This window comes from Artibeus jamaicensis, unplaced genomic scaffold, assembly GCF_021234435.1.
Source record: "Artibeus jamaicensis isolate MK-2021 breed Jamaican fruit bat unplaced genomic scaffold, CSHL_Jam_final contig_490, whole genome shotgun sequence".
NCBI lineage: Eukaryota > Metazoa > Chordata > Mammalia > Chiroptera > Phyllostomidae > Artibeus > Artibeus jamaicensis.
This window is the reverse complement of record NW_026521861.1, coordinates 20,248,334-20,263,381: the sequence shown is the minus strand read 5'-3', so window position 1 is coordinate 20,263,381 and position 15,048 is coordinate 20,248,334.

Below are 15,048 nucleotides of genomic sequence, written 5' to 3'. Positions count from 1 at the left end.
CGGCTCCCTGGCCCATTCCCCTCCCAACCGCACACAGGACTGAGGAGCGGCTCCTAAGGGGCAGCCTGGGGACCGGGGGGAAGGAGCCGTGGGTGGGGGGGTGAGTCCAGGCACTTGGCTTCGCTCTCACTCAGACAGAATCTCCTTTCCGAGCCTCCACCCCTCTCTGTCCGCATCCCCTTTTCTCACCTGTGCGCTGAAGGGGGTGCCCTAGGCCAAGGGTCAGCAAACTGCGTCCTGTGGGTCAAGTGCAGCCCAGCACCTGCCCTCATAAAGTTCTGTTGGGACACAGCCATGTGTGTGCTCTTATTCCTGTGGCTGCTGTCGAGTCACCAGCTGGCCAAGTTGAGCAGGTGGGACCGCTCGGGCCCCTCATGGCCAGACCTATTTCCTCCCTGGCCCCTGCTCCTGCGTGTCCTCAGTGAGCACAGCACTGCCTCCTACTGGGTGGTTGGGGAGGAACTTTCTTTCCTTTTACTTCTCATAGCTCTGCTTTACGTTAGAGTTCCAGCATTGCATTTATCTTTTTGGAGTTTGGAGCATAAGTAGAGTCTCTATGGATTCTGTTATGGGGGCGTTAGAGAGTGTATCTCGTAGCAGCAGGGCTTCCAGTCTGGGGTCCAGCTCGTAGGATGCACCTGTGAGGCCTGGGATGCGCATCAGCATCAACAGGCCATTTCAATAGACCACCACTAGAGGTCAGTGTGAGCCCGTGGACCAGCGTTAGACTGTGGGATTGTTCCAGCCTGTGAGACACAGGCCGGAGCAGAGCCCACCTGCCTCCACTTGGATGGGCCTCCTGGGTTTCCCATGATGCCTTGTGCTCAGAGATGCTCCTTCAAATAGGGCTCTGCTTCCCATCCCTCCCGTGGAGCCACGGTCACAACAACATTTGCATAGTCACCGTTTCAAGAAGCCAAGCAGTGAAGAAATCGCCCCTGCAGCTAAGCCAACCCTTTGTCCAGCTGATGGACCGGAAGGCCTTCAGCGTGGGCCTGGGCCTGTGTGAGAGGCTGAGCTACACAGGAAGCAGTCGGTGTGGTAGGGATGCTGGCATTGTTTTAGGTTGGATTTGTGCGCATTTTCGACTGTCTTTGCCAGTCACCCCAGGGAGGGGGCATCTCCTGGAGCAGAAGGGAACTCCTGTGTGCAGGCAGGTGCCTCCGCTTCAGGGCTGGAAGGAGCAGGCCCCCTGTTTTGGGCAAAGGGACCTGTGCTGGGCGGGAGGGGACTCACAGGTCTACCTGTGCTGGATCACCTGTCATACCTGTGGGCGCGTACCCCTCTCCTGGTCCCAAGGTCCCCCTGAGGCCCCCTCTCGTTCAGGGAGACTGTGGGTGACAGACAAAAGCAGGTGGAATGTCCGTAGCTCACCAGTGTCATTAGGCCCACTTGGAAGGAGCAGTTCTGGGTCCTCTCGGGAAGTAGCCCAGATGCCCGGGACTCTCCTTTCTGCGTCCCCTCCCTCCCCACCTGGCCAGCCCTCCCCTTGGATGGGCCCCCTTTTCTGTCCCCACAGACCCTGACCCCTTCCTCCCCCTCCCTGGGGCAGCTCTTTCCTCTCCACAGGGGTGCCCTGCCCTGCCCCTTCTCACTGGGGTTCCACCATCTCCTGACTGAGAAAGAGGAGGGAGGGGCCCCCCACCCTCCCCCAGAAGGCCGGCGCTCTCTACACCCAGAGTCCACACCACCCAGCTAGTGCCTCTGAGATGCAAGCTCCGTGATGGTGGAAACTGAGATACGAAGCTATTTCTCGGGGCTCTAAAGAATGGAAGGACAACCAGCCCACAGCACGAGCTTGCGAGTTGCTTTCTAATTAATTTTTATACCGAGATTGATTGTCATGGGTTCTGGGGGACTGGGGTCCAGCCTCTCTTGAGGGCCGAGGGGGCAGAAGGCCACGAGTCTTCTGGCTGGATAATTAATCCGTGTTTTTCAAGGCAGCTGCAGGAGGAAGTGTGCACAGTGGGGAAGCTCCCCCTGCACGAAGTGTCCTCAGGGGCACTGCCTGCCTTACGGGAGGACCGAGCAGCTGCTGTTTGGGAGTGTGGGCTCCGCGCTCCTCCCAACCGGCTTAATCCTTCCTGGGGGCACCACTTCCTGCCCGGCCTGGGGGAGGGGGTCCCGCAGCCCCTTCCCGCCCTCTCCCCTTTGATGGGATTATGGGGTGTGAGGAGGATCCATTTCACCTAACAGGCTCTGACTGGTGACCTTTGGGGTCAACTCAGACACAACCCATGGCCTGAGGGACAAACTTTTCTTCTTGAAAAATAATTCCTCACAGCCTGCTTTTAAATTCTTTCTCCACAGAGAGTCTCCATAAATTTACACATTTATTGTCATTCTCTAAATAACATTATCATCCTCTCCAAGAGATCTCTGGGAGGAAAAGTCAGTTTGGTTGTGTCCTGTTGTTTGGACTTTTGATGTCCGTATTTGATTTATTTGAATTAGCTGGTGGATTCATTCTCTGAACAGCGCCTCTCTGAACAGGAGCCTTATGTTGTAACGTAGCGGAGCCTTATAGTGACGCGGGAGCGATGTTCACTTCCTTTTTTCACAACATGCAGAGCCCAGTGAACTATGTGAAGCTCCTGTCGTGAGCCCCAGAGCCCGGGCCGCCTGGGCGAGGCAAGGACGGACCTTGCAGGAGCCGTGTCGGCTTCCTGGTGTCTGCCACTGTCCCTCGGGGTGACTCTCCTTGCAGGCCTCTCTCCAGGCCCCCCCCCCGCCTGAAAGAAGCTCCCCATTCATTGCAGCCCCCGCCCCTTATTTTCCAGTTCGCCTGATTCTCCACCTTCTTCTCTAGAGTCTGAGCTCCCCCCGGAAGGCCCTGTGCCCAAGGCTCCTGGCTCAGCGCCCACACGTTTGCTGAGAGAGGGACTAAGGGGGGTGGGAGAAGACCACCGGTGTCCTTGGACTCTTGAGTAGGGACATATCTAAGTGTCAGTGACAAGCGACAGTGTCCTTCCTGCCGGTGGGGGGTGGCTGTCCAGGGGTTTCCGCAGCCCACCTCCAAGCCCCCCCGTAGATGGCAAGGGGGGATGAGAGTGCCTCCCCCTGGGGCCCCACGGGGGCTGTGGCGCAGGGAGGCCAAGATGAGCGGCGATGGCCGGGCCAGGGCCCTGAGAGAGGGAGGGCAGAGGACGAAGCATCAGCCCTGGGATGGGATCGTGGGACACAATAGAGGAGTAAATCAAAGAAGGCTTCCTGGCGGAGGTGATATGAAGGCCCATTAAGTCAGGTGATCAAGGGGGGCAAGGTCACTCTGGAGGAAGGAGCCATAGTGCAAAAACCGCTGAGGCGGGGACTGTGCTGGGGTCTGGGGCTCCAGGGTGGATTCGGAGAGTCGGCCTGCAGGCGGGAGGCCGCAGCGGCTGTGGGGCCAGGAGGGCCGGCCAGGGTTAGACCGGTCATTATGTGGGATGAAGGGAGGAGCATGATTGGGCAAAGGTGAGAGGATGGGACCATGCCTCTGTGGGTGAGAAGGCAGGACGAGGGTGCCCTCCAGGTTTCTGGGGAGGAGGAAGGGGTGGGGGTGTCCTTCGCTCAGAGGGCCCACTAAAGGAGGCGCAGGGCTGGGCCAGTGGGGAGCGTTCGGGTGCATCGGGGACAATGTGGGGGGGGGCTGTCCAGGGACAGAGGCCGGCCCACTGGGAGCCCCAAGAACGGCCTGGTCGAAGCTGTGGGAGCCATTAGCGTGGGGATGGGAGCGGAGGGTGACACGGGAGGGGCTGGAGGTGTCAGGAAAAGCCCGGGGAGTGAGAAGGGCTGAGGGCCCAGAGTCATGGGGCCTCCTCCGCGACACACACACTGTCCCACTCAGGGGGCCCACTGCCGGCTCTGGGGTGAAGCACCCGTGTGCGGGCCGCCCTCTGACACGCAGCCCCAACTGGGGCAGAGCATGGGAGGCACCCGCAGCCCACGGAGCCCCCAGGCCGGGCAGCTCCCCCCCCCAGTGGAGCACTCTGAGGAGCCTGACAATCCCCCAGATCAGTTTCAGACCTGCCACCGGGGTGCCCGGGTGAGTGACAGGCCGAGATAGGGATCACTCCCCTCACCTGTAAACAGAACCCCAGGGGCCCTGGCTGCTAATCCCTTCCTCTCTGCCCCTTCATTTAAGGGAAGATAACAAGGATTAAAAGGCCCCAAGTAGGGGAGAGGCAGGGCGTTTGTCCCTTCCTGAGAGAGACCTGGGTGCCTGGACCCCCGCCCCGCCCCCACCACACGCACAAGGGCTTGATTTCCCTCTCTGCCCGCATGTGCACACGCTGAGCCTCGGCCGTGACACTCGAAACACGCACACAGAGAACCACGAAGACACCACGGGTCCCTGGGCAAACACAGGGTTCTGCCGCGTGGGAGAAGGCGGGGGCAAATGAACGGCCTCAGAGATGACACCCTGGGGGAGGGGAAGAGGATTGGGACACGCTCTGGGGGGCTCCCTCTGCCCCCCAGGGTCTCAGGGTCCGGGGCTGGCCTGCCTCTGTCGTCTGTCCCCTCTGTGGTGCAGGGTGACCTGGGGCCCACGCTCCTCTCTGTCCTCGGGTCCCCTCTCGGCCTTGTGTCTCAGAAGGACACGCCTCCCTCCTGGCCACTCTGCTGGGTGCGGGCTGCGAGAGAAGCTGGCTTCCCGACTTTCAAGAGCTTTAGCGCCTTACCAGGTGCGCTGTCTCCTGTGGGCCCAGGAGACCACCCAGAGCCGACCTGCCCTCTCGGCTCTTACAGGCTTGTGGGAATGGCCTCCAGGTGAGCCCCCCAGGGGTGAAGTTTGGTTTACACGGTGAAGCCCAGAAAGTAAGCCCACTTTAAAGCCTGGGAACCAATCAGGTGCAGACCTTGACAGACCACTGCCGCTGGGACCCGCCGGAGACAAGCTGCTCGGTGTCCCCGGCCACCTGGTGAAAGGCCACTTTGCGGCACCTGGAATCGACCTGCCGGCTCCACTTCGTCCGTCTTCGTCTGTCTGTCCTTCCCTGTTTGGCTCACGTGTGGAGTGAGCCAAAGGCGGAGGAGGGCTCCGCCGTGGGGGCCGCCGCTCTTCCTACCCACCCTTCGAAAGTGATTTTTAGAAGCCCCCAAACAAAGCCACACCTTTCAGGGGGACACCTGATGTCACTTCCGAGTTCACATTCTCTTGACGACAAAATCACGCTCCTCTGAATGTCGGGATTCCACAGTCCCGCAGTGGAAGGGGAAGAATCCCTCTCGCTCTAATTTCTCGTCATTTTTTGTTTTTCATCTTTAGGAGATGGACAACTGCCCCATGACACACTGAGGGACTAGGGGAATGTTTAAACCGTCTACATTCGTGTTTAAGATCATTGTAGCGAATGTGTTCTATGAGAAAGAGCACCGCGTGCTCCGCGGAGTGAGGCTCGCTGGGCCGGGACATCGGGTGAGTGAGCTTTTCAGTCGAGGGCAGTGACGTCCCCTGAGCATCGGGGAAGCAGCTACAAACGTGCGGAGCGAGCTACCCTGTGACACAAAAGCAAAGCCACCATCCTGCGTCCTGCGGTGCAGGCAGCTGTCCCTGGCCGTGGCGGGAGGGGTGCTTGGGTTCCGTGGGAAGGAATGATGGGCCGCAGATCCTGCCTCCATGTAACTGGGGAGACACGGGTTTTGTCCCTGGCGAACGTCAAAGTGTGACAAACCCTCTGGGTTCCTTGAGTCCGTGTTTTCCTAAATCGAGATCTCCCGGCTCCCGGTCACGAGGCCAGTGTTCCCTTCGCACTGAAGTCATTCCATCCACCGCCTGGTCCCCAGCCTCTGGCTCGCCCCAGTCTGGTGGCTGCTCCTCTTCTCATCCAAGAAGGCGCCGGAAGAATCCCACTGGATGCCTGCTCTGCAGGGCCCGTCCCCAGGGAACACCACCGGGGAGAGGGGCGGTTTCTCTCCTTAGATGGCCTTTCCGGGTGGCTGTCCCAGGGCCCTTCCGCTGTCTAACTCCAGTAGGAAACGTCTGTCCGCATTTCCTGACGGCTGTCTTGAGACTTTGGAAAGCTTGGTAGCCAAGGACAAGAGCAGGGGTGGGACCCTTTGGAGGCTCTGGGTTATGTCCCTTGAAAGAGAAAACCAATTGTCACCGGGCCAAGTCAGAGCCACTGTGCTCCTGTCCCCAATTAGAAATCACACCACCTGCCTGCAGAAATGAAGAATAATTGAACTTCCCCAAAAGAAATCATGAGTTCTGTGATTTTTAAAACATCACTTCAGTGAAGAAAACTGTTCACCCCTTTTGTCTCTGCTTGTCCTTGGGGTTTCAGACATATGGGGGCGAGGGAAGTCCCCTAACAAAGGAGGCAGAATAGTCTCTTTTGCACAGAAACTGCTGGTGTCCTTTCTCTGTACTAGAAGCCACAGGGCCCCAGTGTGAGTCCCGAGGACAATGCAGAGAAGCGCAGAGAGGAATTATTCCAAAGTAGCAAAAAGGCAGATGTTGCCATCTGTCGAATGACATTTCAATTTCAATCATCATCTGTCTTTTAAAATTCATATCAATCCAAAGGAAAGGTTTGGATACCAAACCAAAAAAAACACCCCAAACAAACCCAGACCCACGTCCTCACTCTGCAGGTGGGGGCGGAAGGAACCGCATCCTGACACCTGCTTCCTGGCGAATTTCCAGCTGCCTTCTTCACCTGCAGCTTCTCGGGGCTCTGGATGCGCCTCTGCAGCCCCCGGCCTCCCCAAGACAAGCCATGACTTTGGAGGAAAAAAGGGCTGCATCATCCACAGGTCCACACATATGCGTGTGTGTGTTACCAGTGACAGGGATGGAAGTTCGACAACCGTGCGAACACCAGACAGTGCTCAGGGGTGGCCGGCCGGCCATCTGGCACTGTTCTCAGGGACAGCGGCTCTCAGCCCGGGCTTCCTCTTTCCCGTGTCCCACACAGGACAGGTGGCTGGCCGGCGTCTTCAGGAAGATGAATCGAATTCTTCTTGAAGAAGCTATTCTCACCTGTGCCCTCAGGGTTCTGCCTGCTGCCCCCTCGGCCCTGTCCTCGACCCCCACCAGGTTCTCGAGACTCTTTGGTGGGACTCCTTGGTGACAGGGAGTGCTGATTTCAGAAGATTCATGAGTCCGGGGGCTCTGGGAGCCATTCCCAGGACACTGCGTCTCTGTCCCCAGACATGCCGACCGGCCCGGCCAGTTTTCTGAAGCCCCTGCTTGTCACTTTCCTGATCAATGAGGGAGAGTCTGCCCCAAGGGCAGGGCCCCTTCCTTCCAAGTCCTGGGAGGTAGAGGGACTCGCTCACATTCCTCAGGGACCTGGCTGGCTGGCCCTATCTGCAGCCCAGCGAGGCCGGCCCAGGGCTGCCCTGCGTCCTGTCTCCTGGCCCCGGGGCCACCGGGAGCCTTGTGTGCTCCGGCCCCGGACAGGTGCTCTGGGCCTGAAGCTGTGAAAGGCTGAGCTCTTGGGCCTCCCGAGGCCGTCCTGAAGGTGCAGGACACAGGGTCAGGGTTCACTCGGGACCACGTAGCCAGCGTGGACGGGAGTGGCAGCGGCCTGTGCTAGTCTGCCCTTGGCCTCTATATTCAGGTGGAGAAAGGTTCCCCAAGTGGTCCCATTGGTCTCTATGCTGCGTCCTCACACAGGACCAGACCCGAGGCTCAGCAGGGGTGACTGCCAGCTCTGGCCTCGGGGACAGAACCTCCTGGTGTGCAGAGCGGGTTGGGCAAGGGGAGGGCGGAGCAGGCCCAGACCCCTCTCTAAAAACTGATCCATCCGCCACCCATGACTAATCCACGCAGGCCACCTGCTCTGCCAGGCGTCCTGCCATGAGCTGGGACTCAAGGACGCTGTGAAATGGCTCCTTCTCCTCAGGGGCTCAAGGTCAAGCAGGTGGACCACCAGCATGGCTGCGGCTGGTGCCGGACCCCCCTGGAGTGGGAAGGCAGGTGGCCCTCTCAGAGGTGGGCACCCGCTGAAGGCTCAGGGCCACCGCAGCCCCGTGAGGCAGGAGGCAGGCAGGCGCCCCCACCCCCACGCAGGGAGCGCCAGCCCCGGAAGGCGTTGTCTCAGAAATCCCTGGGTCAGAAGCTGCCTGATAGAACCTCCTGTGACCGTGGACAGGGCCTGTTTGCACGGTCCAGAGTGGCGGCCACCAGCCACAGGGCACCGTTGAGCACCTGATGTGTGGCCAGCACAGCCGAAGAGCTGAATTTTCACTGTTATTTAACTTTAATAATCTGAACGTGTGGCTGGTGGCTACCCCGTGGGACATCGGTGGTGCTGGTGCACCAATTCCTTCTTGTCGTACCCACGGGGATGGGGACACAGTGAGAGGGAGCGGAAGGCTGGGGACTAGGTGTCCGCTCTCTGGCTGCTGAGTCCTTCCTGCTGCTCGGCCACCGGCTGACAAGAGCAGGCCAGCTGGGACAGAGGCTGGCTGAGCAGCCGGGACCGTCCCAGGTGGGCAAGGGACGCCTGGTTTTCTGGTGGGCTCTCAGCAGCTGCAGAAGAAACAGAATCAACACCCCTGACCTTCGGAAGGGGAGGAGGGCCACATGCCGGGGCCTCATGGCATGGAGCCCCATAGCGTGGAGCCCCCCGGGGCTGGCCACAAGGCCCAGGCTTCTGTGTGGGACCGGCGGCCGCCCTGTGGCCAGTGTTTCCTCCCAGCTGACTTCCTCGGACACCCAAAAAGCCAAGTCGGCGTGCAGCCCACAGCACCCGTGGAGAGGAGGGGACGGGGCAGCCTCCTGGGGCCACGCCAGGCCACGGGGCGGGGGGCCCTTGTTCCTCCCGCCGAAGCACACACGTGGCGCTCTCTGATCGCACAACCGCACGCAGAACACGCAGCGAGTGGGAGGCTCAGACTGCAGGGATGAACCCGCTTCCTCCAGCAGCCGAAGCACCTGGAGCTGCAGGTCCAGGGTGGTTCCATTTAAATGAATTAGGGGTCAGGCCGAGGAACAAGACCGAGCTAGGCTGAACTGATAAAGCTGATAAAACACAGAGCACTCCGAAAAGCAAAGCCATCCATTTCCTTTCCAGCATATTCTGCGAGAGAGACCAACCCCTCACGCCTCTGTGTCTGTGCCGTTGGGAGCTCAGGGTAACCGGGCAGGGGGGCGGGGTCAGTGGGACCCCATGCTGTGCACCCAGGGGGGGGCCCGCCCAGCCACCTGGGTGCTGCTGCGAGGTAAAGAGCTCCTGGGGACAACAGCGCCTTCCTCCCCTGTGGGCTGTTGCCCTGGCAACCGCTCTTTGCCCTGCCTTCCAAGGTGTCTGGTTCCTCTGCCAAGGAAATTCACCTTGCTCTCCTTTGGATGAAAATTCACCCTCACCCTCTCCTATGTCCTACTCTGTGAAAAGTCCTAGCTGTGTTGTGCACGGCCTAAGGGCCCTCGCTAACGCCAGCAGAGCTCCTCGTCGGCGTCCGTCCCTTGGTCACCTCCCCTCCATCCATTGCCACCCTCTCTGTCCTGCTCAGACCTCCCCTCTGTGGGGAGGGGGGACAGGCTCTTTCTCCCCCCTCCTGCCCGCTGTTCCAGGGGTGGGCCCTGCACAAACACAAGGGCACGAGGGACCCCTGCTCAGGTCCCCACAAGTCAGAAGGGCCCCGTGCGTCATGTTGATGTGTCATGGATGAAACGTTGCCTCTGTCTCCAGGGAAGTCAGTCTTGTGGATGCCACCCCAAGATACGACTCTTTGGCATAGGCATTATTTTGAGCTAAAGGCAGCGGCAACAAAGCTCTTTACTCCCCCTCGCTGCCTAAAAATAGAGTCCAAGTTTCCCCTTTTGTAAAGACATTCACATTTGAAAGGAAATTTCCATTTATAAAGATTCTCCTGGAGACAGCTGTCCTCACTGGAGACACTCCCACCTGCCCGCCCACAGCCCTGCCTCACCCCACAGGTGCCCCTTCCCAGGCCCGTGGGCAACTCACCTCCCCCCTGAAGCCCAAATCCCTCTTCCTGAGGCAAGATCGAGGGCTCCCCTATCTGGTGGTCTCCGTGAGCCCCAGTTTTCTTTGTGAACTTGTTTAAAACTGTTTTTTTCTCTTGTTAATCTGTCTTTATGAGCTTGACCCCTGGGCCCCAGCCTAGGAGGGGAGAGGGGAGAAATCTCCCCCCTTGACTTTCGGGTCCCCGCAGTCGTCTGAACCGGGACCAGTGTCCTCCAGGCCCTGTGGGCCTGTCCCCACATCCCTTCCCTGGGCCCTCGAAGTGACAGGCAGGCTCAGTGCGCCATCGGGCGAGTCTGGCCTAAGCAGGCCCAGGGCCCATTTCTCCGCTTCCCGCTCGAGCTGGTGCTGCCGGGTCCGCCCAGCACAGCTGTGACCAGGATGTACGGCCTCGACGCTGCCAAAGCCTCGCTGTTCTTTGGCACCGACCTGAGGTCATAAATGCTGTGTTCTGCATCTGCCCACGGTGGAACATCTTGATAAAACCCATCAAACCCAACCCTGCAACTGCTCTGGACGTGCCCCGGAGTCAGCGCCTTGGAAGCGCTCGGTTTAATTTGGACGAGACGAGGGAACAAGAGACGGCGAAGCGGCAGCCAGAAATACCCGTGAGTGGAGAGCAGGCCGGGATTTCATGTGAACTCACGTTAATCTGACACCCATGATGAAAGGACACGACCGCTAGTTCCTCTGAACCGTCGCTTGCGGTGACTAAGGCCAAGGAGGGCAAACCAGAAAAAAAGTCAAGTAGGTCATAGTTTGGCCATTTTAAATTTTAAAAGGATTTTAACGTATTTAATATTTTAGAGGAAAAAAAGAACCTGATGTGACAGTACATGTGAACTAGGCAGCTGAAGCCATATTCCAAAAGGCACATCAGAAAATCAGAATAAAAAATAAAAATTGTGCATGGCTGTGAAGACGTGTCTATGAAGCAATCCTGAAACTCTGTACTTCCCTTCGTGGAGAAAGAGGTGGGGTTTCTGAAGGCCCCGCCCACCTGGATTACTCCTTCAACCGGCTGCTTCCACGGGACGTGGCCGTGGAAGTCAGCAAGGCTCTGCCTCGGCAGAGTGGAGAACTCTCATCTTCAACGGAGAGAAATGGAGTCTGTGCGTCTGGAGCGTTCCATGTGTCAATTAAAATAAGACTTATTAAAATAACGACGGGCTCACCCTGATCCTGAGGGTTTTTTCCCTTCCCGTAATGAGCTGCCAGGGGCTGTGATGTACCATCACACAGCAATTACTTGGAGCGCACAGCCCCGTGAACACGGCGTTCATTAGTTAAAGGGATTACTGCAGAAAGATGGATTAGACCGTGTGAAGGTCAGGCTGCCGGAGCGAGGGACGCACTGGTCCCTGTCACTCACAGACGGCAGGGTCGACGGGGAAAGTGCTACTTGGCAACGTGGGGTGCCAGGCGCAGGCTTCAGGGCTGTCAGAGCGTGGGGACGGAAGGAGTGTCCGGCGGGGTGTCGGGAGGTAATTAGCAGCCCTCGGCTGTCTGGAAACAAGCGTTCTGATGCCGAGCCGCAGAGAGACACGGGGGCAGCTCATCTCGTCTGCTCCGCAGAGTCCACACCAGGATGGCTCCCCGACGCCAGGCCTTCATGCCGTCCCTTTCACAACGCGTCACCCATGGCCACCAGTCCTTAGGCAAGGGCCGTTTTGGTTTTGTCTCTCAGGTCAATCCAGAAGACCCCAAACATCACGGAAAAGCAGCTGCAGATAAGCATGACCGAGTTTCGTGAGCCTTTATTGAGCCCCTACTGTATATGACACTCCCAGTCCCGTGGAGGGGGCTGTGAGGACGGAGCAGAGGGAAGGCCCAGAGCCCACCCTGAAGGAGCTCCCCCGTGGAGCGGGGCAGGTGGCCGCGCCGAACACGGGAGAGGATGACGTGCCTCAGGAGAGGGCCTCCTTTCCTGTCCCCTGGGCCATGTCCCTAACTCAACCTAAATGCCCGTCTATTACTGTCTTTAACGCTCGAAGACACAACAGCCATTAAAAACGAAACAAGCAAGGTTTGCACTTACTTAGTGCCTGGCTGCAGATTCAGCCAATGGTAAGTATTTAATGGAAGTAATTACTACGATCTCATTGAGCCCCACGAAACCCTATAGAGGAGATGCTGTGGTGGCCCCCATTTCACGGAGGAGGAAACTGAGGCTGGGGAAGACGAGGCAGCTTGCTCAAAGTTACTCTAACCCTGGCCAGCCTCATTCCTGGGCCGCTCATACAAACTCCCTTCTGAATAAGAGGCAATGAGCACTTGCAAAGTGGTCCTCACACCCTGTCACAGAAATGCAGAGGGCAGCTCGCATGGATGCGACCCACACAAGGAGAGGACAGTGTCTGGGAGGCCCGAGTGGGACAGGCCCTGGCGCGTGGGTTCCAGCTTAGGGTGTGGGAGGGGCATCTCCCAACTGTTATGCTTGCTCTGCTCGCCTCTGGGAGAGAAGCCCACCAGCCCGGTAGACACACCCGAGCAGCACGGGGAGCACGGAGCCAGCTGGGCAAGCCCGCACGTGGTCCGGCCACTGTCAGACCGTCGTGGGTGCGGACCGTGCCCGCACTCCAGACCCTCTTTTCCAGGTTTTTTCCTGCGTCTAGTCTCCTGGGTCTCCTTCCAGCCTTGTCTGCCAGCCACCGATTCTCCCTCCGTGTCCAGCAGTGCCGGGTCGGCTTGACCGCATTGCTGCAGGGAGCAACCTGGTGGGGCTGGGGTCCGGGTGGGGGAGTTGAGAAGAAGTAAGGCATAAAGGCAGGGGTGGAACCTGGTCTCCTGGCTCCAAGTCAAGCTTCCGTTGTACCACATGTGACAATGCACTAAGAAGGGACATGCAAAATGGTGTATTTTGCTTTTGTTGAAAGAAATCCTCCTCATCACAAAATTTTTAGTCATTCAAAACATTACTGACTTCTCTTACAAAAATCTGCCAAACCCAAAGGTTTGCATGATCTACTTCTCATGTGTATTTCAGCTTGGCTCCAATACTTCTGTTGCTGTTTTAACTTTTTAGAAATCCTAACTCAAGTCAATTTGCATACCTGTCTTAATTGGGATCCCTTCCTGCAGGGATCAGAGACTCGCATGAGCTTCATTTAAAGAAGACAATTTTGCTGCTGATGGCAGTGTCCGCGGTGTTCATGGCAGTTGACAGTGACAGTGGTGGTGGTGACCGATGGTTTTGCTGGGGAGGGGATGGTGATGGTGGTTGTGATGGCGGTTACAACAGTGATGGTGATGACAGTGGGGGCAATGGTGGTGACGGGGGATGGAGTGATGGTGGTCGTGGTGATGGCGCTGTGATGATGGTGACAATGGTTTTGGTGACGATATTGGTGACAGCAATGGTGGCCAAAGAAATGCTGGGGGCAAGGATGCTGATGCAGATGATGGTAATAGTGCTGTGGATTGTGATGGTGTCTATGACAGCAATGGCGGTGGTGATGGCGTCTTTGGGACACCATGGCAGAAAGGAGGGTCAGATTTTGGCTTCTCCTGGGCCATGGGAAGTCAGGAAGTGAGTCTGCTTTTTCTGTCTCCCTGGAGACGTGCGGTCTCTTGTCTCCGCTTCTCTCTGGGGCCGTACTTTCCTGTGTCGACTGGTGAGGCGTGACCGCCCCGCCCCCGCCGCCCCTCACCTTCAGGTAACAGCTCTTCACAGACTGACTTTTCCATCTCCAGCTTTTCCAGAGCAAGCAAGTCCGGAGGGCATGGAGGCCAACGTCTTTTTATTTCCTCGTCACCGTCTACCACCCTGGAGAAGTTCCGCCGGGGGAGACGTTAGGTTTTCGCAGTGTGGGCGCCACCTTTCCAGCTGACACCGACTGAAAATTTGAGAAGCGTTTGTTTCGTCTGCAGTTGCTGTCCTTTCCTTCCTCCCTTCATCCAGGCAGCTGAATACCTGCCGGTACAGTAGACCTTCCAAAACCCCGTCACTGTATTTATGGTCCAGGAGCTCCCGCCGATGGGCCAGTCCCTGTCCAAATCGTCATCTTTTCAGGGCCCGCGGCGACAGTTGTGCTCTTTCTCCTTTGCCCACATTCTCTGTCAACACAGGGCTTCAAACAAGCCCAAACTTGCTGGGCACGACTCAGAAAACAAGGGGGAGTCAGGGGCTCCAGAGACCAGAAGGTCTGTGTGGTCTATAGGGGGGATGCACAGGGTTAACGTTCTTTTTTAAGGATATTTGGGAACCTCCTCTTGGTGCCATTGTCCCTGCACCAAGCGATGACGGGGACGGACCCCTGAGACGTTCCGCCAGCCCGCAGATCAAGGGAGTGCGGTGCGTGTCTGTGAGCCTCTGTGACGCCCGCGTCCTCAGCAGCAGCCAGTCAGTCTACCACGTGGGAACGTATGGGGAGGGGTGATGGAGGGGGTCCTATTTCTCACAGCAAAGCAAGCCCCCCCAACACCGCTGCCCCAGGGGATTCGGCGAGAAGGAACCTCAGGGGGTTAGCACGGCTTCAGCCACGCTCCCGAGTTGTGTGCCAAACCTCCCCAAGGCTGTACTAGAATAACTTTTCCCCAGAATCTTACTTTTAAAAAAAGGCTTAAACGTGGTTAGTAGAGAATGGTTAAGATTGGCTTCGCTTCCTGGGGGTGACCAAGGGCAGTGTGACCTCTGGGAGGCAGGTCGGGAGTGTCGTGAAGGGCTCTGGGTCCCCTTTCCTCCCTCCCTCCCTCTCACCCTCCCTCCTTCCTCCCTCCCTTCCTGGACAGTCGGCCCCCAGAACCTTCCAGCAGAGGTCACACTTTCCTTTGCGATGATGCCACGTATTTTGTATTTGAGAGGATAACAGAACCGATTATCCCAGGCGGTAAATTTCCACTGTGCTGGGAGAGATGCCACAGTGACACATGGCCGTCGGAGAGGTGGGGGAGCGGGTCTCAGGGATCTAAATCCGTGAATGGACCACGCTTCGTACCCTAACAGGTAATGCCACACAGACTGACGATGCTCCGATGCCCTCGGAGCGATCTCTGCTCTGAGGTGGCCCGCTTCCTTGCTCTGTGGCGTGTAATAAAGCTGTTCCCTCTCTTTCTGCTACAAACTCTGTGTGTTCGGTTCAATTCTTTGTCTGCGACCAGCCAGAACCTGGTTCCCTGTGCCCACGTG